This window comes from Pezoporus flaviventris, unplaced genomic scaffold (genome assembly GCF_033815535.1).
Source record: "Pezoporus flaviventris isolate CSIRO_AGI_PZ_B2104156 unplaced genomic scaffold, CSIRO_AGI_Pfla_v1 ptg000030l, whole genome shotgun sequence".
NCBI classification, from domain to species: domain Eukaryota; kingdom Metazoa; phylum Chordata; class Aves; order Psittaciformes; family Psittacidae; genus Pezoporus; species Pezoporus flaviventris.
In genome coordinates this window covers 10,374,119-10,394,220 of record NW_026892578.1, presented here as the reverse complement: position 1 = coordinate 10,394,220, position 20,102 = coordinate 10,374,119, and the positions used below count along the sequence as shown (strand labels likewise).

The window sequence follows — 20,102 nt, the reverse complement described above, 5'->3', positions numbered from 1 at the left end:
GATTATATCCAGAGACACTATGATGGGGGGATGGAACTGAGTAGGGACGAGAAATTATTTTACATTTCCTTGATCAGATATATACAATTCTGCTATAGAAGATGGCTCCTATGATTGATTATTCTGTTTCTCAGAACTAGAAGCAGGCTAGATAAAAGAGAAATAAACTTGTGCATGCACCAACTGAACTAAACTTATTTAAGCTGATTTAAGTAGATGATAAAAACAATTCATATTATCGATATTTGGGACACTTGCTAATTTATACTGGAGCTCACAGAGTAGCCAATAAAAAAACCACCCCAAAATGTTACCTGTCTCACATATAACAAAAAGTACAAACCTGCTTTGTTTTATTACAACTGATGTATTATTTGGAAGGGTGTCTTCCCTGTTCCTCATGTATTTTCCGAGTAGGCAACAGCCATATTAACCCAATCTCCTGACCCAATCTCCTCATTTATGAGAACATAGAGCACCAAGATACAACCCTGGGAAGTCATCTCACATGTGAAGGTCTGAAGGCAGAATGTATTATTCAAAGGGAATGGGCTTCCCTCAAGTCAATATAAAGGCTATTTTGAGACATACTGCTCATATGATTGCACCCATGGAAAACTGGGTGTGCTGCAGCTGTTTACCTCTGCTCTTTAACTGAGTTCACTGTCCCTCACAGCTGAACCAGAGCAAAAGTCTGACTAATCTGTCCTTGCATTCTTTAAAGCTAGAACATCCTAGTACGTTTTAAGAGACTTCAGCAAGAGCTGGCTGGAAATGGACTTTTCACAAACAATCAGAGACAGTACTAAAGTGTGCTGCTCTTTTAGTTCAGGAGTGGGCTCTGTAATAGCTTAAATCACCACAGCTTTTTCTGTGGTGGTAATCGTTCACTCCCTAACTATACCACTATGACTTTACTAAGTCAGTGTAATCACATTCATGAAAGAAAAGCTTGTGCCAAGGTAGTCCATTACAAAGACGAGTGTGAACCTGTGACCTTGTTGTATAAGTAAAAATGTAGTATAAGTGACATGCTTATAATTCCATTTTGATTAATTATACCTGAAATCTCACCAGTTCACACTGATCTACACTGTACCATTAAGTAAACTTTTGAGAAACAATAATTGCATTCCTTTCACTTGCAGCATTCAGAGTGAAGATTAGACAGTAAAATGCCATGTTCACAGGCTACCTGAAGATGGAGATTCTTCTGAAATTAACTGATTAACTGAACTTGCACTATCACATCTACTTTGTGGCATTCCCACCACACCTATTCCAAACTCCTTGAACAACAGAAACCTGTTCAGCAGATGAGCTGATATTACTGAAATCTCTTACACCCTATCCATTTCATTCTTAAATTAAAAGTAACTAATTCACACAATAAACATCAATCTAGTAATCAGTTTCTTCCTAGGTATGTATCACATAAATACTCCGTTTCTAACTGAACTCTGTCCAACTCTTCATGTTTCCGCATCTAATTTTGCCACATCTCGCTTTCATCTTGCTTTTTTACACTGTAAGATTTTCTAGTCAACGTACTGTAACTCCCTATGCAGACAACGTATCACACATGATGCCAAGAGAGTCAGCCTCGTCACCCCTCTCCTATCAATAATAAGCAATGATAACCCTAATAATGCATGGAACAAAATCGACATGACCATATTTTGTTAAAACTTACTTTTACTAGTCTTGATAGTGACTTTGGCCATGAGTTTCAAAAGCCACTACTAACTTGAGGAAATAATTTTGGTGTCTACCTAGTAGAAATTACTAAAGTGGTCTAATACTCATCATGTAAAAACTGTTGCCCTAGCTTGGACTACCAAACCAGTAGAACACAGGACTGAAGAAATTTCTGGGGTCCACTCCCAGACACAAGGGAAGATCTGCCAAAAATGGTAAATATCTTTGCAAAATCCTAATGTTTTCCTCTGCTTTAGCATTTCCTCTGACTGGTTCAGATAAGCGACTGTTACACAACTGCCTGAGCAGATTTGCACTGCTGCTCCTAACAATTCTCCAAAATCCATCAAGGAGCTTCTACAACATTTAATGCCAGGATGTTACATGAAATTTTCCTAGAGCTCTTCTTTGAAACCTGTACCATTTTCTACCGGCACAGATTAACATTTTCTACCTGACCTTTCTCTTTGCCCTAGACTGGTTAGAGGCATTCTCCCTCATGGAGAGAAAAGTCCCAGTGTTACTATGAGATGGAAAAGTGGTAAACCATATACTGTCACTCCCCATTACAAAATCTCTGGCTAATGTAAGACCAGCTGTATGTTTCAGAAGGAAAATGTAAAAGATATCCTGGGGATCTGCCTGATCTTCAGAGTGACGGAAAAAAAAAAGACTGATAATCACTTATTGGCTATGTATCCGGTGAAAAGTTGGGATGTTCTGGCCTTCGGAACAGCAACTCACATCTATGGCAAGAAGGATAATAATTTTATTCCTAGAATACTTTTTCAAACACCAAAAGGATAATCGTACTTTGGGCCTGCACATTCAACATGTAAAGTTCAGTTAGTGTGGAAGTTCACATCTGGTAAACCAGATGAAAATTCTGCACTTGGGAGCAAGTACAGAGATGAACATGCGGAAGTACTCCCCTACTCCACTGCCACGATTACATAGTCCAAAAAAGGCAAACTGGGCCACACTCTGATTCTGGGTTAAGGGCATAATTAGACTGAAATATAAATTTCATATTAAAAAAAAACCCCAAAAACAACAAAGCCCAACCAAAATAAACCTCTGCTAGGAATTAATTCAAATAGGGCATTTTGGGCTAAATGAAACAGACAAGAAAGCAGATGACCTACAACTTCTGATTCATGTTTTAAAGGAATACAAACACGCTATGCAGAAAAAAAAACAACAACCAACCAACATATATTTTCTTCTCTGTAAGTAGAAAACAAGCGTTTTTGCAGATAAGGAGGCCATTAGTAACCAAAATGAATGTTAAGAGACAACTTTAAATTAGCACACCCAGATAATTTGTGCCTTACTATCCTAAAAGTGTTTGCAAGAGTATCATTTCAATGATGCTAATTTTCAATACATTTTTAAACACCAGAGAAATTTAGTAAGACTGCTAGCATTTTCTGCCAATATTTGAAGATGGTAAGCGGCATGATCTCTGTAATTATAGAGTTCTAAGCTGTTATTAATCTCAGGGAAAATCACCAGCAAACTGATAAATTCACTGGGAAATGACATGAAAAAACTGATGCCAGTCAACAATCAACAAGATTTTATAGAAATTTGGTCAGTAAGACTGAAAGCTTGATTTAATCATCTGATTATTATCAGATGCTATAAACTGTGGTCAACAGAAGCTACTCCATAATGAAACGTGCATACAGCCCCACAACATTCCAAGTGAGAAATTATTATCAGTATCATCAAATGTGACTAAGAGATATAGAACAGCAGCTATTAACAGGAAATAATAATTGAATAAGTGCTCTAATTTCTCCAATAAAATCATCCAGTACTAGCTCAACAACATCTAAGAGTACAAACAATGATACAAAAGTAAATGTCCTTGATAGCGTTATGAATGTCAGATTGGCTAACGAAGGTAGCAGAGTGGTTTTTCAGAATCATATGGATTGTTTTGTAAGACAGGGACTCTGCATTACAGCCAAGTGGACTTACAAAGAAAGAAGAGATGAGGAAAAAAGGAAGGAGAAAAAAAACAAAAAGGGAAGGTGAAAAAAGGAGGAGAAGAAGACCAAGAAAATGGTGTATGGAAACTAAGGGCTAATAAAATAAATGCAATCTTCATGGTAAAGATTCAATACAAATGCCAGTGAAACCTTTACGAGAAAAAGGAGTAATAAAACCCACACACACGTAAGTGCATAAGACCAGAGATACTACTTTTGTTCACAGCATTAGTGAATACAGTTGTGTAGCCCCAACATTGTTTTCCCAAGATTTCAAAGATCTTGTTTTCTCTTGTTTTCTCCATAATTCTCAAAAAAAAAAAAGGGGGAAGAATTCTCCTTAAGATGTTAACCAGAATGCTCCACATGCTGCTATTAGCATAGCGAGGAATTTAGAAAGTTGCGTAAAAAGAGCACAGCAGCAATTTGAAAAGGCTGCAGAGTATCAATGAATGTTACATGAACACAGAAACAGTCTCTGGTCCATTCCAGCAGGGTAAGAGAGCTCAGGCCTAATGTTAGGACTAGGCAGTACCGACTGTGGTGTAAGCACAGTGGTAAGACAGATCTTACCACTGATGTGTTTTGGGCTTATTCCCTACCATAGTAATTACTTAACACCAAAGCCACTTGAAGAATCATACAATACTTCTTTGCTTTGATACTTTATGGTTCTTCAATCTGTAGCTTACAAGCCAACTCTGAATAAACACAGACTTTTTGCCAAACATCTCTATTTGAGAGAGCTGGACTGCTGTTGCCTCAAACGAGAGCACGGTTAGAAGAACATCATCACATGTATGCAAAGGAACTGCTCACCAGGGAAAAACCTGACAGGCAGTTGGATAGGAAACTGTGTACCCGAGGTAAGCGCTTGTTTGGCAATTACTTTTGGTTTACCTGGTCGTGAGACCCTTGAGCTGCTGAATGCTGCTCCTCGAAGGCTGCTGTCAAGAGTCTGGGGGTTTGAGTTACCATGGAGATCACCGCATCTGACAGCTGAGGGGGCTGCAACGACAGACAGAGGTACCCGTGAAGCCTGTTTTCATCACCTCATCAAAACACGAACATCTTTTTGCTTCTGGTGTTCACCAAGGTACAAGCTCCCACGTCAGGAGCTTTGGCAGAACCGTAAAGGAAAAAAAAACCCAAACCCATCATAGAAAGAATTAGAAAGGCAAGGGCAAGCCCCAGTGACTCACAGCATTTGAGTGCTTTGCAAAGCCTTGTGCTTTTTCAGGAACCTGGAAGAGTCCTAATACACCCTGAGCTTGGTTCAAAAATTTTCAGCATCTTTGGTCAAGTGTAACATCAGCAAGCAATTCATCCAGAATCACTGCTGAGCGTGGGACTGAAATGCCAGCACGTTGCTTCAGAACAGTGGGGGGACACACAAAGTGCTGCCAGAGAAAGCCTCCAGTGGGTATTGATTGAGCATCACTTCTGTGCAAAAGGAAGTAAGCAGGCCAAAGAAATTACCTTCCTCTATGTTTGGGGGGAAAAGTCTAAAGGAAAGCATTTATGAAAATCAGACATGAAAGACAGCCTAGCATTCTTCTGCAGTAATAAACTTATGTGCAGACTTCTCCATGCCTGCCAACAAGCATGATGAATAAAGCCTTATTTTGTATGTCCTCTACCATTTGACTGCCATGTATCTAGAGTAGTTTCATGCTTGTGCACTTCAAACCTTAAGACTTCTGCTCAGTTTTTATTTATATAATCTAAGAATTAAATGCTGTTAGTGAAATGAGATATTCATTGGAGAGTTTTTAAATTAATTACACTCTTCCACACAAATGTCTAACAGCTTTTAAACCTATACATTAAGGAACATTTTGCAATACAATCAATTTAATAAATAACATATTTAAACACATCATCAGGAGAACCTTTCATAAAAAACAGTTCTAATTCTGTCTGCAGTGCTACAACATGTTCCCATTTATATCACCGTGAGACAAGCACACCATTTAACCAAACACAACTGCTCACCTGAGAGTTATACCTATTCTAATTGGAGATGACAAGAAATGACTAAGCAAAACAACTCATCAGCTACAGGTCTGTGGTTTTTCTGAGTCTGTCTGCTAAACGCTATGAACCTCACCTACCTGACTGCCTATATAATTACCTATCTCATTCTCAGATGGCATTCTGAGATGACCATTGTCATCTTTTCATCTTATTTTCAAATTGTCCCCGATTTCATCATTCCCTGGAGCATATTATGTTTATGCAAAATACAACATGCCCAAGAAGCGTAACTGTGTAAACGTAAAATCTGAAAATGCAAACAATAATTAAAGTTTTTTTCTGTTACAACTTCTCCGTGTCTTATGGGAAAACTGTTGAGAGTATTATGTTAAAATCTTCTCTATTGAACACGCTGGCATTATGCTGTGCAACAGTAGCTGATGTATCCTGGTGCTGCTCTGATGACAGCAGGAAAATAACTGGCTCACCTGAAGGCTTTGGCAAGACTCATGGGGTTTAAAGGACACTGTAGAATACCAGCTACTCATATTGTAGCACTGTAGATGGAAGCACTGTTACTGAAGAATTAGTTTTCTTTCTGTCATAATTATACTCTTAAATTGGTTGATCCTTGTTTTCATTTGTTCTGCTTACAAATCCTATATACTGGCTCACTGGCACCTTTTATCAGTGACAGGATCACTTAAAGGTCATTCATCTTCCCATGTGCTACAGAGCAGGGAGAACGTATCAGTACAGGCAGCACTGGGAACACAGGCTGGCAGAGCTAATCGAATCCTGTAATAGGACTGGTTTTGGCTACCTTGCCAGACAACTTTTTGGTGAAAACATTCATACTGTTTCTCTACCAGAAGAGTGTTTCTGTGTGAAGACTAGAGCCACGTAAATAAATTATTTTCAAGAATGAAACAAGGGGAAAGAGACAAATTAGAGATTAGAAGATACGATTTATTATTATATTACCTGTGTTAGTGACATTTGAAAATTACATAGATTTCCCTTACAACTGGGTAAGGGCACACATGTGGATGGTTGTAACAATTTGTTGTGGTAGCAGATGCTCCTACCCATAAGGCTTTATTCAACAATAAAAGTTTCTTAAAATCTAAATTTCATGCAGAAATCAGTGTTAATATAAGCTTTGAAATCAACAGTACACAAAGACAAAAAATGCTTTTTAAATTTTCATAGGTAGTACTAATATTATAAACTATGACTACCTACAATAGGATGAAGGTTTCCACAATTTAGAAAGAGACTGGAAAAAAAAAATGCAAACCAACCAGATATCACAGAGTACAGCTGCAAAAGTGATTATTGTAGAAAATACTTTAATATGAAGTACTTGGAGAAATCAACATATATAGTTTATTAAAAAAAAAAACACCAAACCCAGATGACCTGATGATAGCACCTAAGTATTTTCATGGGAATAAAAGTGTAAGTACCAACTAGCATGCTAATCTAGCAAAAAAGGGTATATACAAAACAAATCAGCATCTGAAAGCCAACATCAAATGCAGATGAGAAATAAAGCACATGCTTTTCATCACCTGTGACTTAACCATTAGTGTAGCTATCAAAAGGAGAATGCAGAGATCCTCCATTTGTTGATATCAAGGCTCTGTGGGACTTTTCTAGGAGAGGAATTTTTTGTGAAAACTCAAGTTATCCAGTAGTCATATATAGATAGGCGATGTTTGCAATATGGAGAAAAGGAGTACAGGTGATGTAGCCATCCCTTCCTGGTCATACACTGAGGATATATTATGATCCAAACCAATTCTCTAGCTTTGTAACTAAAGCACTGGATGGTGCTGAGCACTGTGCATACTGAGCCTCTGGTGCTAGCACGTAGCGACATATGTATGCACATATACAGTGAAAGACTGAATGTGTGTTCAGGTCGTATGTGAAGGCAGAGAATTACAACCATCCTCACAGAGACAGGTGGACTAAATTCTGCTGCAATTAATATTCTGGCTTCTAATTTAGGAAGCCTATTCTTTCCTTCATGATCTGAGAGGACTCAGTCACAGTAGAGTAGTAGCTGGAGCTCTCTTCACAAGGGTCATTTGGGGCACCAGTGAGATGACTGAAGGCAGGCAATATGAATGCTGTTTTCTGATGCCGTGTCTCCACTTCACAGGCGCAGAGCAATGAATAACAGTAATTTGTGTTTTTAACCACTTGCCTGTCTTGTCCCTGTGGGCTGTAAGCTTTCTGGGCAGAAAAAGCTTTCTTCCAGTTATTTCAGTGGGTCAAGCAAGCAGTTCCCTGCCCTTGGTAAAATCCAGGTGCTGTTGCAGCCCCACAGCACCATGTTTCCAGTTCTCTCCCTGCAACAGCAGCCTTCCTCAGGGTACAGACGTAACATGGGCTTCTCACAAAAGGGGAAATGGGAGAAGAAAAAAAAAAAGAGAACAAGAAACGGCCTAAATGTTACACTGAAGTGCTCTCATAATTAGCAACCTTAAAAATTCCAACCCTTAAGCAAAGATAAGGAAAGAGACTCAAAGTGTCAATTTAGCTCACGTTAGCACTCTTTCTATGCCTTGGGCTGCTAAGCTGCCAGGATATTTAACCATGTTTAAATAGCAACTGAAAATAATAGGTCAGAAATTTCATTCATTTTCACTAATTGTAAATCTGGGACACACAGTTTGACTCTGGATGCTGCACTACTTTTGAAACAGAGAAGTCAGCCAGACAATGCAAATACATCCATCGATCTTCTCTCAGCTGCAACATCGGGCACAGCCTCTGTGAAGCAAAACCATGGAAAACCCTGACTCCAACTCACAGTCTGTACAAAACCCCCCGGTTATATCAGAAGTGCAAATTTAACTGAAGAGCACTAGCACTGCCCTTCATCCCCATCCCTGTAGTGCCAGTTGGAAAGCAGCTGCCTGCCAGGACATGGCAGAGTACAAGCTCACAGTCAGTGCCAAAGCTGCACAGCACCATTTGAGATGTCAATAAAGTGACATTCTCGTAAGAGAGGCCTGAATTTGGTGCTGCCCTTAGTAGGCCACAGACAAAATACTGCATCTATCTACTCCTTCATATGTAGGTTTCCTTTTGCAGGCATCTGCATAACTTTAGGAAACTGAAACTGGGGGCAAAATTTATAGGAGGCACTTGAAATTATCAGCTCTGCAGGTGGCCAGATGAAAGAGCACCTAAACAGTATAGTAGATTTCCTCTTCATTTAAACTCAGACTAATTAGTCACATCATTTAGGAAGACGTTTTTGTAACTCCAACTAAATTCTTCTACATAGATATAGATAAATATTTTTCCAATCTTATCTGTATTTAAATACTATTCTGCAGTTTCAACTAAATAATTTCATTTATTTTTACTAAACAATACAGACAAGGAGAAACCAAACTAATAACATTACTGTTCTCTTAATGCTGTTCCACAATAAAAAAGAAAAAAAAGATTAATTGGGTAATAAAAGTATTATCCCATTTCTTTCTGGCTTTTAAAGGCATGGGAGAGTTTAGATGATAATAAACAGGCCATCTTCAATAGACACTGACTTAAAAAAGCATTTTTAAGAAATTTCACTGTATCTCTGGGAAAGAAATGCAGGATACCTAGTACACAACATGAATATTTTGCTTTCTTTGAAATTGATAAACAGCTTTAGTATTTTCAAACAACCCCTGGGGGGATTATACTCATAGTAAACCAGAACGACATGGAAGATTCCAATAGGACATCAACAATTATGCCACCCTTCTGAAAAAAAAAACCCAACCTACAATGCATTTTCTAAAGTGATTCCTAAAAAGTGCACGGGTTAGTGAAAAGAACATTCCAACTTTTGCAAAACTTTTGCTGATGTGCTGGGTTTTAGTTTCTTTACGGATTAACATTATATATAAATACAATCACAGTGGTATACCCATAGCTGTGGGTACCCCTGGGGTATGACCAGCAATTAGTCTGTACAAGGATCATGGATAAGACTGTAGTCACGTGGAGCCAAAACCAGGGGTACACAACACAGTGTGCTGGGTTTCTACAGAATACCTATGCACTGGAACTGCAATCTCTGTCCACAAAAACCCACACAATGCCTACCTATTAATGTATTTACCTTAAGGTCTTATAGAGTAAATGAATACTATTTTATGATCAAAAATTTATTCTCTAGACACTCTTATATCTCTCCTTCCATCATAGCTGCCTCCTCTAAAGGAAGTTAAGAGAGGTGTCATCTACCACAGATACATGTTCAGATTTAATGAAGGAAACAAACTCGTGAGTAAGTCAGAAATCAGAGAGTCAACTTTGAAATAATTATTCATTATAGTACTGGTGCAAGTTTTCCCATGGTAAAATCTAAGCCAAAGCAACAAAAACTTCTGAGAAATAACCCCTGTCTTCCCAGGAAAAACTTAAAACTACTTAGACTGGAGAGTTTCTCCCCAGAACATGTCAGTCGTTCAGGTACAGCTCATAGAGCCTGGTCTGCCACTCTGAAGCAAGTGCCTTGAGGAATCACAATACCCCATGTGGAAACTCTTTTCGTGTTTCATCTTCACTAACTCTCTCAAAGCTAGTGGACATTGTGAAATTAAGGATTTCAAAGGCGCCACCTTGTTAATTTGGATATATTCTGACACCCCATTCATGTAGGCTCCTCTACAGATAAATTAACTCTTAGCATCCCAACCACTAACTCAATACAACCAGTCTTAGAGGCAGACTGCAAAGCACAGTTACAACATCAACTCTCAAAATCATTTACCACAGTCAACACGTTGCCTGCATAGATGCTTCAACAGCTTTAGTTTTTTTCTGCTTCAGCTGCGCACTTCAATGTAGATGCTCCTTCTATCACGCGCAATAGTTTTGGAGACAGGAGACAGATGAGCTATCTGCAATTATCTGATGGGCCGGTACTTTCAGCAATAATAATGAATTAATGGAAAGCTTAGCTGCTGGTAACCACGGCAGGTACCAATACTGAAACTGCCTAGTATTGTAAGAGGATCTTCTACAGTACATGGATTCATGGTGCTGTGGCCTACAGCACAGCAATTCTGACAATTTTTTTATCAGGAAGACAGAACATGTATCAAATAGCACAACATTTATCTTACCAACCCTCAGGCAAACCAAATGTTATTTTCCTAATTAACAAGTCCAGATTAAAAAAAAAAAAAAATTCTCTCTTGACAGTAACTCATGAGATTTCTGCTGAACTTTTTAATACATGAAAGAAAAAAACATGTCTAGGACTGTTGTGATGAATACATAAACAAAAGTGGTTAATTATTAAATCTGTGATACTGCAGGTAGGTGGGAAAGAATTATCCCTTTCAGAAGCACTGAACTGTAATCCTCTCATTTGTCTATTTAGCTCTACCTCAGGCAAAAGCATAGAACAAACAGAAGAGAAGAAATGTAGTCTCCTTTGCATTGCCCTAATAGTCACCATTAACTGATTTAAAAGTAAGCGCAAGCTTAAAGAGAAAACCACATAATTTAGATTAATCCATGCAACTTTTGCTCTGAGTAGATATGTCATTCTAATCTAAGAAATGAACTTTCAAGTCTTCCCCCCCCCCCCCCGCCTTGTGCAAATACTGCATCGCTTTCAGCATGCACATTTTGGAAGCACCCAACTGCAGAGCAGTAGGTGAAAAGATTTGTTGTTTCCCACATTTGGAAAATGCAAAGCGTGTACAGTTTTCTCAAGGTGCATCAGTAATGTGAATTGCAGCCCATGACAAAGACAAAGCTAGTACAATTTTCTTAAACAAGATTTAATATGTGTAGCCAGCATCATCAACTTCATTTTGGATTAGGTATAGTTCCCAAGAAATTTTGAAGGTGGGATACAATGGGCACCATGGCAGTATAATCTTGATATTGTGGAGGCATAAACTGCCATTGCAAGGTCAGGTTTTATGAGAAATGACTACAATCGACCTACTAGGAACAGAGATGGAAGGCACTCTGGACATGCCACAGGGGATCTGGGGAGCGGCTTGTCCCCAAAAGACGTTTTTAACTTCATCTTGGGTGGAACTTTAGCTACACATCACAGTAACCAGATGTGCATATATGGTAATTAATGTATTTAAGTCACATTTTACTTTTACATTACAGTAATTGTATGAAACACTCTAGGCTAGAAGCTGCTGAATCAGGAAATGGATCAGAAGCTAACTAAAATGCCTTTCTAGTTATTGATTCCTGCTCTGTTTCATGTCAGCTTCCTAGAATCCATTCAACACAGGCACGAAAGGGTAATGAGTTTCTGAACACACACTCTAATAGTGCACACTGCATCAAAGCTTTCAGTAATTGCCTGGATGCTGCTTCCCAGCAGTACTAAACAACTTAAATATAATTAGCTGGAAGCCCTATGGGCTGCATTTCCCCACTGGAACACCTCTTACACTAATCCATTTATCAGGCTGACAGATGACTGAATCACTGGTACTATGGACACATTCTACTAATAATACTTCTCAAGCCAACATTTTGATTTGTTCTTTATCTGGTACATCTTTTACAAAGAAAAAAGGTGCATTATTTCAGGTAGGGAGAGAGACCAGAAGAATACAGTACATTCGTCTATTCCCAGTACTGAGCAATGTTTTGTTTGATTAGCCCACTGAGTATAAAATGCTAGAACTATCAAGCAGAAAATGGAAATGAAATGTATACATTATGGAATTGTACAATGCCAAAAATAATAGGGAAACACACAAACACTGAAAGGACCTTTGGAAGTTTTCCAGCCATTCAAAAGTTTTCAGAAGTTTGGATATGAAGATAGTTTTCAGAGTATCCTGCCTGAAGATGGCCTGACTATAGCCACGAAGCAGAAACTTCTCCATACTACTTACTTCTTGTACATCCTTCTGAACAATAGGTGACAAAAGAGATTTTAGAGTTTGTTGAATTAAATGCAAACAGTCATGAAGTGAACATCAAGCTGCCACACAACTGTTCACTTTGCAAACTGCTAGAGAATTCTCATGAAAGTACAAAAAAAATTTAATTTCTTCGGCACAGTTTCCTGATGTAATAAAAACTATTTTATTGTCGTATCCCTGTGGCTTTTATTTCCAGACACGTTCCAATAAGAGGACCTCTGCAGGGGCTGAAATTTTGGGCATTGCAGAGAAGGTCCTCCCAGATGTGCCGCACTGTTGAAATGAAGTCACTATAAAAATGCTAAATCCTCACCAAATTCTTTTAAATAATTTAAAAAAATATAAAAATCTAGGATGTTATACTCTTATGCTTTCTTTCTAACAAGTTATGGGACAGGAAATAAAGGACAAAGCTGGTGATGGGCAATAAGAAGATGTAGAAGAAGAAGGGGGTAAAAGGTGCCCTTCTTTTGGATCCATTATATTGCAGTTAACAATCCATATTCTCTGGCTTAGAATCACCAAGCCCCAGCTAGAGTGGTAGTGTTGCTCCACCTGGTTATTACCCCTGGACGTTCTTATCACAAACACAGAAAATCTTGATGTCACAAAAACACAGATCATGAAGAAATGACTCATTGTACTCCTATGTGAACCTCACTAATATGCTTCTTGTAAAGTCAACACTCAAATTCTCTTAAAAATAGTACTGCAAGTTAGTTATCCCATGGCCTCATCCTTTTACCTGGAAAGATGGCTATCAGTAGGAAATCAATTTCAAAGAGTGACTACAAAAGCTATACTTAAAATATTTAACAATGAAAGAGGTAAGTAAAATACATTCAGCAATTATAAACTGATATAGCTTGTGAATCAAGCAACAGCAAGATGAAGTACAGCCAGTACTTCTCAGGACCAAGCCCAACCATACATCTCAGAACAAGGTCAAGGAACAGCACCTACTTGGATATTACCAGACTAGATTTTTGAAAATGCAATTCCAGGTACTTACACTCCCCAGTAAAGTTTTTCCTAGCAGGTTATTAAATGCTGAGCTGTTTGAGATTTCTTCATGTGAACCCAGGGCAGAAATCTCAGTTTCACACGCACTCTCCACCCACTCCTTCCCTCCGGCCTGAAACTGGAAAACTCATCCCAGAGACACTGACACTTGCACATCAGCCAGCCAACTTCCCTGTCATTCAAAGCCAGCCTCTTCCTTCCCAGCTTTATCTCCCCTGTTTAGTGCATTTTCTACTTCTACAAAAGAGCAGACAGTATCCTGAGCAAGGGCTGCCCCAAACCATATGAACCTCAACACTTGTCAGTCATATTTTCACATGAAATGCAGAATTTCACACTCCTGTTTTCACAGACTCCTTTCAAAGGCAGGGGTACTGAGTGGAACAAACACCAGATCTAATCAAAAGAACATTCTGAAGTAAAAAAAGTTGAAAAATCTTCTCCTGCTTTTAGCCATTTTTAATAAAACAGATCATGGTGATGAATTTTTCTAAGAAAGAAACCATCTTTGCCAGGCAGAGAATGTAACCTTACCTTCATTTGTATGCTTTACAAAAAAGCTGAATTTCCTGAGTATTATTTCTTATTTGAAAGAATTCTTTAATTCTTCAGGTAAATAATATCTCTTTAAAGCGCTCCCAAAAATATCACATAAACAGATTTGTCCCTTTATTTTATGCCAGGGGCAAATATACAGTGGCTTATGTTCAAATAGTTGCACTAAATACCTGGGGTTTTTTAATAGAAGCAGAAAAAAAAGTCAGAGGAGAAGAGAAGAATCACTGAAGAATAACACTTACAGCTGGATTCACACTCCCCTCACTACCATACTTCATATGGTAGGACTTGGCATGCTAGGCAGTTAGATACTGCAAAAATGCAGATGATTTTACAAGTGCAAATAAATGTCTGTTCTAAAAAATCATGGCAGAAGTGACCTAACTCACTGATCTGCAAACAGAATACTTGTTTGTAATATCTAGTTGAGAATTAGATTTTTATCTTCGGTAACTACTATCTTCAGCATTATAAAGGTACTGAATTTTCTTGCAAGACACCTTCTGCGCAAGTCTCTATCATTAGGCTCCTGACTGGACCAAACCCAGAACAGCTCAGTCTAACCCCAGAGCTGGCAGTGCTTTCAACCAGGTGTTGGAGTAGAGATCTCCTGAAGTCCCTTCCAACATGAATTAATTTTATGATCCTACAATAATAATCTCTCCATATTAAATTACATATGCTCTCTGTGCTATTTACATAGAAAATAAGGAAATAAACATAAGAGCGCAAACTTGCATACTGAATCCAGTTTCAAAGTTTTAAAGGTATCAAACACGAGATATTCTTTCTGATCACAGGAAATTTATGCTGGTTAAGCAAACACTAGAAAGCTGAAGACTGATGACTAAAGAATATTTTTGTTACACGGCAGATTACCTTCCAACATTACCTTTTCCTTTTACCTAACTCACTTGTAGAGCTATGGGAGTAAGAACTATTTATATTAAATTACAGTTTAACCATGTGAATTGTAATCTTCCCCCAATTAAAATGCATGACATGCAGTAATAGGTTATGCTGTCTGGATTATGAAAAATGTAGCTGAGAATATTGGCTAGAGAAATACACTAAGTGATAAGAGAAGGAACATGAATTTATCTGCAGAAAACAGGGCTGTGAAAAACCTAAGCATTTCAAAACATGAAGACTAAAAAAATCCTCCTCCTACAACTGTCACATAGACGCTGTGGTAAAGGGCACTGGCCTGGCACCTTCTTGGTCTGAGGAACCCAATCTTTGCGCTCGCCAGTAACCTCAGCATTTCACCACATTTGAAGTTTTTCATAAAATAAAAGTCAGCAGCAGAAGAGAAATTCCAGAAAAATAAAAATTCAAAAATATCATCTCCATGTTGGTCCAGTTGATAAGTTTACCTGATTAGCCTGGTGGCTGATACTAGCTGTCTCATCATCCTACGCCTTATGGGTGCAATTAGGTATTTTACTTCTATGCTGAAACAAAATTCACCTCTTTTGACCAGTGTAAATGAGAATTTTGACCAGTATATATGAGAAAAGTTTGTTTGTATAACAAAATCAGCATAAATTCCTTTAATGAATATCAATAAAGTATTATCTCTCAACACATAGGCTGTTCTGTGCTTTAATGCAATTCTGATACCATAAATAGTATGATCTACCCATTGTTGGTTTGGTTTATTTCATTTTTCCACCTACTTTAAGGGGCATTTTAGCTAATAAAGCTCACAAATTTCTATGACTCTCTAGTATGTATTTTATAGAAGGGACACCAAGAAAGAATAATCAAGATCTTAGTAAACAGCTATGCAAATTATTCATCCAATACATGGTTTATATTCTCTATCTTGTGGTATGTTCAGACAAGCTCATGCAGTATGTTACAAAGCTGTTACCAAAAATCTTAATAAAGTGTTGAAACTGAACTTTAAAAAAGACCAACAAACCAAATGCTAAACCACACCAAAGACTGAAGATTCAACTAATTAGTTAAACTTGTTGAGGAGAGAGAAGGAGTTTTGAAATGTGGAGAACGGAGAAGTTAAGTTGCTTTCCTTTTTCCTGAAGCTTCTTCTGCCTTGATATCCCAGCATGAAAGCCCAAAGGTCCTGATGCTGTTGCTTCAAATATAATTTCTCGAAAGCTTGCAAGGATGAAAGAGATAAAGAATGGAAACGGGAAAATGCTTCTGTTACTTCCAGCACTGTGAAGTGTCTTGCAGTGCTTAATACTTACCAGTGCATCAATTTCTAGCTCTGTTCAATAAATATCAGGTTTGTTTTTTCAAATGCTAAGTAAAAAATTAAGAACATCTGAAAGTGATACAGATCAGGACAATTACCTGAATCACAGTGCAGACGGCTTAAATTAAATTTTTTTATATATATATATATATATATGTGTGTGTGTGTGTGTGTGTATGTAGATCTACACACACACAGATGTATGTCCTAACATAACACTACACGTCTGTAGCACTGCACATTTTATAGCACTGAATTTTATGTAGCTGGTATGTGATGTTAGTTTCAGTCAGCATTAAAAGGTGATTTTTTTCCCAGGGTCTCAGAAGTGCAATTACCATTGACTTCAAAACAGAAGGGAAGCGGCCTGCAATTCCTGAAACTATGTCAGTCTTTTCATCTTTGAAACTGAACTCTCCTTTTGCAAATTGAGAAAACTATGAAAAGTGAGAGCAAGTGTTTGCACAGAAAGGTATCTGCTTTTATTGTGCTGTATTAAATGAAACGAAGTTTTTATTTCATGACAGAACATGTCTGGGGTGTTCATGCCATTTAATTTCAATTCATGTATATGGATGCTGATGCCTAAAGCCGGGTTGTATGAATATTCAGTCTTCATTACCACGAGTGGCTTTTTTGTATTACATTAGCAAGAAAAGAAGGACATAAGAGCAAAAGATTCACTGAAGTCAAAGAAGGATTATTATAATGATAGCAGCTGATCCAAAAAAAAGGGTCATTAAGAGCCTTCTTGCATCTCTATTTGCAGACTTTATTTACTTTACATCTAAATGCTTCAGTGAGACGCAAGTTGCTACTGCCATTTTTTGCCCCAGCCTTTGAAATTATTTAGGAAAATTCTGAGGCAGGGGCGCAGAGGCTTAGAAGCTCTGCTTAGAAATTTTGAAGGCCAGGTATTGAAAAGTTCAATCTCATCAGCATAGAAGTAAGTCTGGCCATATTCTCCATTCTGTTCACTGCAGTGTGCAATTTCAGGCTGCAGTCTTTCTGAGTACTTCTTGTTCTGAGTGAAGTTTCCCCTGGTGTAGCCTTGTTCCCTCGCTTCCTGCAATCACTCTTCCCTTCCTGCTGAACACTGCTACCCTCAGTATCTACGGAATAACTGCTTATGCCAAAATGATTCTCATTAAAAGAGTTCATAGAGTTGGTGTTAAAAAGCGTTTAAGCTAACCTAGATTATAGTGAACAAATCAGGTTAGGGAGTGACTCCATGATCAAGTAAATCTTGTGGGAGCAATGCTGAACAGTTAACAGCGGGGGACAGCAGCCTATTCAGCCAATTCAGCTGCTGCCAGAACAAAACGTGGGAGACAGAGAACTGCCCTCATTCTTAGGTTTTGTTGCTTTCTTTTCTTAATATCTAAAATCCTAAAATTCTTATTCCTGATTCAGGCTGCCAGGTTTCTTCAAAGTAATTACCTCTCCAGTAGTACTTGTGTTCATACGTCTAGGGCACATTGATATGGCAGCTAAAAAAGCTCACCTCTGCTAAATGCCCTCTCCCCTCCCAACACCCCCTTCAGTAAACCAGCAATGAGTTTAAACAGAGTCATCTTGGCGTCCTCAATTCACCTTGTAATTGCACCTCCAGTTGCTGTAGCACAGATGGGATGCAACATCTCCCACTGTTTGGGGACTGCCCCTAAAGGTGAGCCATATGTTTTGCAATACCTAGAAACAGCAGGATAAGATAAAGAAATCTCTGCAGCCTTAAGGCAGAGTTGCTTTGATTTCATTGCTTTGTGTCCTGCCCTTTTTTTTCTTTCCCATTTTTTTTTTTTTTTTTAAGCTCTATAAAGAGCTTTTGCAATTTAATTTACCTGGGTTAAGCCTACAGGGAAAAAAAAATACAAATACTGTGCTTGCATGCGTGTGTAATGTGTAGGAAATCTCCTGTGTTATCTGTCTGTGTAACATTTTACCTTCCACTAGACAAATATATTTTTAAACAGTCTGGAATCAAAACAACATTCTCAGCATTCAAGACATTCTGTCATCACTGCCCATTTGTTGCCCTCTAGGTTTCTCTCAGCTGGCAAATTTCCCATTTAAGGAATTATCAGATTCATCTGCTTAGACAAGGCTGCAAAATAAAATGAAAAGCTGGATTATTCTAGAGAACTCATATTTTTCTTTCAGGGCAGAAAATCCAGCGCATGAGGGCTGAACATTAACAGCAAATGGAATCAGTCTTTCAGACTTCACAATTCTAACTTACTATACTCTGCAAAATCTAATTTTGACTAAGGCGCCACAACATTTACTCTACATTTATCTTTTACGTCTTTAAATACGTTTATTGCCACTTATGATGTTAACCTATTTTGGAGCCCTAATATTACGCTCATAGGCAATGGGGTTTTAACTGCAGTTCTAGTAAGCATGCTGTTTGTGCATACCGCTGTTTCTGCGCCACTTTTTCATAGGGAACTACCAATTGCTTTGCCACCATTTTCCTTACTGCATATTTTCTGCAGAGAGAAGGTGTAAGAAAGAGAGGAAGAAAACATGTAAAAATGAATAAATTACCAGTTTTTCCACAGCAAGATGGCTCAGGATTTCAGTGAGAGAGTAGTTTTCATGTCAGAAGCTGCACTGCAAAACTGCGCTTGTTTCTCTGGGCCCACTGGCTGCAGCACCAATATTTCTGCAGGCATGTGCCATGGTTTTCAGTACTGCAATAGGCTAGAACCCTACACAACCTTACCTTTCGTATCAAAGTGTGGGAATACTACTTTCTCTCCCTACATAGAAAGAAAACTGTGGAAAAGTCTGTAGAAATGTCTCACCAACAATTTTCCTTACTAAACAGCTAAAGCAGGTTTCATTTTCTTGCCACAGATCAGTGACTTTACATAAACTCCATCAAATTCAACACAAGGTTTCAGGCACTGATTGCACATGCACGTGCACCAAGTTAAGCAAAAAATGAACATAAGAGGAATCCAAAGTGGTCCTAAAGTGATTAACGTAACAGCAAACCTGTTACTGAGCCAGATGGAGACTACTGTCTTCCAGTATTGATACTAAACCTCTATTACACTGTTCACCCAAGTAAAAGTCTATTTCAAGGTGTTACCTTGTTATGACCCAGTGATTAATCATTTTCTTTTAGAGAATCCTCTGAAAGCTTAAAAATTAATATTCACTTTATTAGTATTCTGTAAAGCTTTCTGTATTGAGTGGTATGATTAAATTTATCTGTGGTTGCTAATGGTCACAATATGGAAAGTCCTCCATATGAAAGCCAGTGTTCCACATACACCAAATGCATCTCCTTAAAACACACTGTGAATCTCAAACAAAGAGAACTGCAAGTGACAAATCACTTATTCTCAAACAGGCTAACCTGAATATGCTGTTTGTGCAAAAGGCAGACAAGAGAGACTTGTGAAAAAGTACTGCAAATGGAACAAATAAAGTAGCGATTATATTTGCCACCTTTTTAATTTGGAAATTAGTTCAAAACATCATTTGGGTTCAGGCCCTACTGACTTGCCTTTTACAAGATAAAAGCCCATCTAAGATTTGATGACTACCAAAAAGCACGCTGAATTCAGAAATTCGATGTGTTCATCACTAAATTTAAAGATTTTCTATGAACTTTCAAGGATCTTCAGGTTGTTTTACTTATTTAGACTGCCCTTTCTCGTAGTCTAGGCTTGGGCACCAAAA

At 38.1% G+C, this 20,102-nt stretch overlaps 1 protein-coding gene across 6 annotated transcripts in view; it reads right to left on the bottom strand.

Moving 5' to 3' along the window:
* TBL1X (transducin beta like 1 X-linked) overlaps window positions 1-20,102 on the bottom strand; it is a 194,290-nt gene that overhangs the window by 86,076 nt on the left and 88,112 nt on the right. For 4 of the 6 annotated variants that reach the window (XM_061459874.1, XM_061459875.1, XM_061459876.1 and 1 more), the window contains one exon: window positions 4,596-4,703. The exons of the other annotated variants lie outside the window; for them this stretch is intronic. The gene's annotated coding sequence lies outside the window, so the exon portion shown is untranslated. The remainder of the gene's footprint in view (window positions 1-4,595; window positions 4,704-20,102) is intronic. 6 annotated transcript variants of the gene reach the window in all.